A 4,501-nucleotide genomic window follows, 5' to 3' on the forward strand; every position below is an offset into this window, starting at 1 on the left:
CACAAATAATGCCCCAAATGCCGCCGCCTGGTGGGGGGAACTGCCGCCTAGTCCCGGTTCTATTTTAGGTCACTTTTCTCACTTTCTGACCCACAAATAATGCCCCAAATGCCGCCGCCTGGTGGGGGGAACTGCCGCCTAGTCCCGGTTCTATTTTAGGTCACTTTTCTCACTTTCTGACCCACAAATAATGCCTCAAATGCCGCCGCCTGGTGGGGGGAACTGCCGCCTAGTCCCGGTTCTATTTTAGGTCACTTTTCTCACTTTCTGACCCACAAATAATGCCCCAAATGCCGCCGCCTGGTGGGGGGAACTGCCGCCTAGTCCCGGTTCTATTTTAGGTCACTTTTCTCACTTTCTTACCCACAAATAATGCCCCAAATGCCGCCGCCTGGTGGGGGGAACTGCCGCCTAGTCCCGGTTCTATTTTAGGTCACTTTTCTCACTTTTCTACCCACAAATAATGGCAAAAAAAAATGCTTACAGCACCCAGTATTCCCAGGCGGTCTCCCATCCAAGTACTAACTGGGCCCGACCCTGCTTGGCTTCCGAGATCAGACGAGATCGGGCTCATTCAGGGTGGTGTGGCCGTAAGCGAGGGAAGCGCTTGTGAAATGCCCCAAAGTGTTGAAAATGTTCCCCAGGCCCCTGGTTCCCCATCCCCGCAGGAGGAGGCTCCCCAGGCCCCCTGGTTCCCCATCCCCGCAGGAGGAGGCTCCCCAGGCCCCCTGGTGCAGGAGGAGGCTCCCCAGGCCCCCTGGTGCAGGAGGAGGCTCCCCAGGCCCCTGGTTCCCCATCCCCGCAGGAGGAGGCTCCCCAGGCCCCCTGGTTCCCCATCCCCGCAGGAGGAGGCTCCCCAGGCCCCCTGGTGCAGGAGGAGGCTCCCCAGGCCCAATGGTTCCCCATCACCGCAGGAGGAGGCTCCCCAGGCCCCCTGGTTCCCCATGCCCGCAGGAGGAGGCTCCCCAGGCCCCCTGGTTCTCTATGCCCGCAGGAGGAGGCTCCCCAGGCCCCCTGCTTCTCCATCCCCGCAGGAGGAGGCTCCCCAGGCCCCATGGTTCCCCATCACCGCAGGAGGAGGCTCCCCAGGCCCCCTGGTTCCCCATCCCCGCAGGAGGAGGCTCCCCAGGCCCCATGGTTCCCCATCACCGCAGGAGGAGGCTCCCCAGGCCCCCTGGTTCCCCATCCCCGCAGGAGGAGGCTCCCCAGGCCCCCTGGTGCAGGAGGAGGCTCCCCAGGCCCCCTGGTTCCCCATCCCCGCAGGAGGAGGCTCCCCAGGCCCCCTGGTTCTCCATGCCCGCAGGAGGAGGCTCCCCAGGCCCCCTGGTTCCCCATCCCCGCAGGAGGAGGCTCCCCAGGCCCCATGGTTCCCCATCACCGCAGGAGGAGGCTCCCCAGGCCCCCTGGTTCCCCATCCCCGCAGGAGGAGGCTCCCCAGGCCCCCTGGTGCAGGAGGAGGCTCCCCAGGCCCCCTGGTTCCCCATCCCCGCAGGAGGAGGCTCCCCAGGCGCCCTGGTTCTCCATCCCCGCAGGAGGAGGCTCCCCAGGCCCCCTGGTTCTCCATGCCCGCAGGAGGAGGCTCCCCAGGCCCCCTGGTTCTCCATCCCCGCAGGAGGAGGCTCCCCAGGCCCCCTGGTTCTCCATCCCCGCAGGAGGAGGCTCCCCAGGCCCCCTGGTTCTCCATCCCCGCAGGAGGAGGCTCCCCAGGCCCCCTGGTTCTCCATCCCCGCAGGAGGAGGCTCCCCAGGCCCCCTGGTTCTCCATCCCCGCAGGAGGAGGCCCCCCAGGCCCCTGGTTCCCCATCCCCGCAGGAGGAGGCTCCCCAGGCCCCCTGGTTCTCCATGCCCGCAGGAGGAGGCTCCCCAGGCCCCCTGGTTCTCCATCCCCGCATGAGGAGGCTCCCCAGGCCCCTGGTTCTCCATGCCCGCAGGAGGAGGCTCCCCAGGCCCCCTGGTTCTCCATGACCGCAGGAGGAGGCTCCCCAGGCCCCCTGGTTCTCCATCCCCGCAGGAGGAGGCTCCCCAGGCCCCCTGGTTCCCCATCCCCGCAGGAGGAGGCTCCCCAGGCCCCCTGGTGCAGGAGGAGGCTCCCCAGGCCCAATGGTTCCCCATCACCGCAGGAGGAGGCTCCCCAGGCCCCCTGGTTCCCCATGCCCGCAGGAGGAGGCTCCCCAGGCCCCCTGGTTCTCTATGCCCGCAGGAGGAGGCTCCCCAGGCCCCCTGGTTCTCCATCCCCGCAGGAGGAGGCCCCCCAGGCCCCTGGTTCCCCATCCCCGCAGGAGGAGGCTCCCCAGGCCCCCTGGTTCTCCATGCCCGCAGGAGGAGGCTCCCCAGGCCCCTGGTTGGGAGAGGGGGAAAAAGAGCAAAGTGTTTAAAAATGCCCCAAAGTGTTGAAAATGTTCCCCAGGCCCCTGGTTCCCCATCCCCGCAGGAGGAGGCTCCCCAGGCCCCCTGGTTGGGAGAGGGGGAAAAAGAGCAAAGTGTTTAAAAATGCCCCAAAGTGTTGAAAATGTTCCCCAGGCCCCTGGTTCCCCATCCCCGCAGGAGGAGGCTCCCCAGGCCCCCTGGTTGGGAGAGGGGGAAAAAGAGCAAAGTGTTTAAAAATGCCCCAAAGTGTTGAAAATGTTCCCCAGGCCCCTGGTTCCCCATCCCCGCAGGAGGAGGCTCCCCAGGCCCCCTGGTTGGGAGAGGGGAAAAAAAGAGCAAAGTGTTTAAAAATGCCCCAAAGTGTTGAAAATGTTCCCCAGGCCCCTGGTTCCCCATCCCCGCAGGAGGAGGCTCCCCAGGCCCCCTGGTTGGGAGAGGGGGATAAAGAGCAAAGTGTTTAAAAATGCCCCAAAGTGTTGAAAATGTTCCCCAGGCCCCTGGTTCCCCATCCCCGCAGGAGGAGGCTCCCCAGGCCCCCTGGTTGGGAGAGGGAAAAAAAAGAGCAAAGTGTTTAAAAATGCCCCAAAGTGTTGAAAATGTTCCCCAGGCCCCTGGTTCCCCATCCCCGCAGGAGGAGGCTCCCCAGGCCCCCTGGTTGGGAGAGGGGAAAAAAAGAGCAAAGTGTTTAAAAATGCCCCAAAGTGTTGAAAATGTTCCCCAGGCCCCTGGTTCCCCATCCCCGCAGGAGGAGGCTCCCCAGGCCCCCTGGTTGGGAGAGGGGGAAAAAGAGCAAAGTGTTTAAAAATGCCCCAAAGTGTTGAAAATGTTCCCCAGGCCCCTGGTTCCCCATCCCCGCAGGAGGAGGCTCCCCAGGCCCCCTGGTTGGGAGAGGGGAAAAAAAGAGCAAAGTGTTTAAAAATGCCCCAAAGTGTTGAAAATGTTCCCCAGGCCCCTGGTTCCCCATCCCCGCAGGAGGAGGCTCCCCAGGCCCCCTGGTTGGGAGAGGGGGAAAAAGAGCAAAGTGTTTAAAAATGCCCCAAAGTGTTGAAAATGTTCCCCAGGCCCCTGGTTCCCCATCCCCGCAGGAGGAGGCTCCCCAGGCCCCCTGGTTGGGAGAGGGGAAAAAAAGAGCAAAGTGTTTAAAAATGCCCCAAAGTGTTGAAAATGTTCCCCAGGCCCCTGGTTCCCCATCCCCGCAGGAGGAGGCTCCCCAGGCCCCCTGGTTGGGAGAGGGGAAAAAAAGAGCAAAGTGTTTAAAAATGCCCCAAAGTGTTGAAAATGTTCCCCAGGCCCCTGGTTCCCCATCCCCGCAGGAGGAGGCTCCCCAGGCCCCCTGGTTGGGAGAGGGGAAAAAAAGAGCAAAGTGTTTAAAAATGCCCCAAAGTGTTGAAAATGTTCCCCGGCCTCCTGGTACCCCATCCCCGCATGAGGATGTCACCCAGGCCCCTGGTTCTCCATCCCCGCAGGAGGAGGGATTGTGGGTGGGAGAGGGAAAAAAAGGCTAAAGTGTTTAAAAATGCCCCAAAGTGTTGAAAATGTTCCCCGGCCTCCTGGTACCCCATCCCCGCATGAGGATGTCACCCAGGCCCCTGGTTCTCCATCCCCGCAGGAGGAGGGATTGTGGGTGGGAGAGGGAAAAAAAAGAGCAAAGTGTTTAAAAATGCCCCAAAGTGTTGAAAATGTTCCCCAGCCTCCTGGTAGCCCATCCCCGCATGAGGATGTCACCCAGGCCCCTGGTTCTCCATCCCCGCAGGAGGAGGGATTGTGGGTGGGAGAGGGAAAAAAAGGCTAAAGTGTTTAAAAATGCCCCAAAGTGTTGAAAATGTTCCCCGGCCTCCTGGTACCCCATCCCCGCATGAGGATGTCACCCAGGCCCCTGGTTCTCCATCCCCGCAGGAGGAGGGATTGTGGGTGGGAGAGGGAAAAAAAGAGCAAAGTGTTTGAAAATGCCCCAAAGTGTTGAAAATGTTCCCCGGCCTCCTGGTACCCCATCCCCGCCTGAGGATGTCACCCAGGCCCCTGGTTCTCCATCCCCGCAGCAGGAGGGATTGTGGGTGGGAGAGGGAAAAAAAGGCTAAAGTGTTTAAAAAGAATAGCCCAAAGTGTTGAAAATGTTCCCCGGCCTCCTGGTACCC

At 62.0% G+C, this 4,501-nt stretch overlaps 1 non-coding gene across 1 annotated transcript; it reads right to left on the reverse strand.

Annotated features, from left to right (window-relative positions):
* Window positions 1-477: 477 nt before the first annotated feature.
* LOC148058379 (5S ribosomal RNA) lies at window positions 478-596 on the reverse strand. Its single transcript, XR_015709923.1, has one exon. It is a non-coding gene; the product is annotated as a 5S ribosomal RNA (ribosomal RNA).
* Between the last annotated feature and the right edge of the window lie 3,905 nt (window positions 597-4,501).

The sequence above is a fragment of the Callionymus lyra genome, unplaced genomic scaffold (genome assembly GCF_982586985.1).
Source record: "Callionymus lyra unplaced genomic scaffold, fCalLyr1.hap1.1 HAP1_SCAFFOLD_85, whole genome shotgun sequence".
Taxonomy (NCBI): Eukaryota; Metazoa; Chordata; class Actinopteri; order Syngnathiformes; family Callionymidae; genus Callionymus; species Callionymus lyra.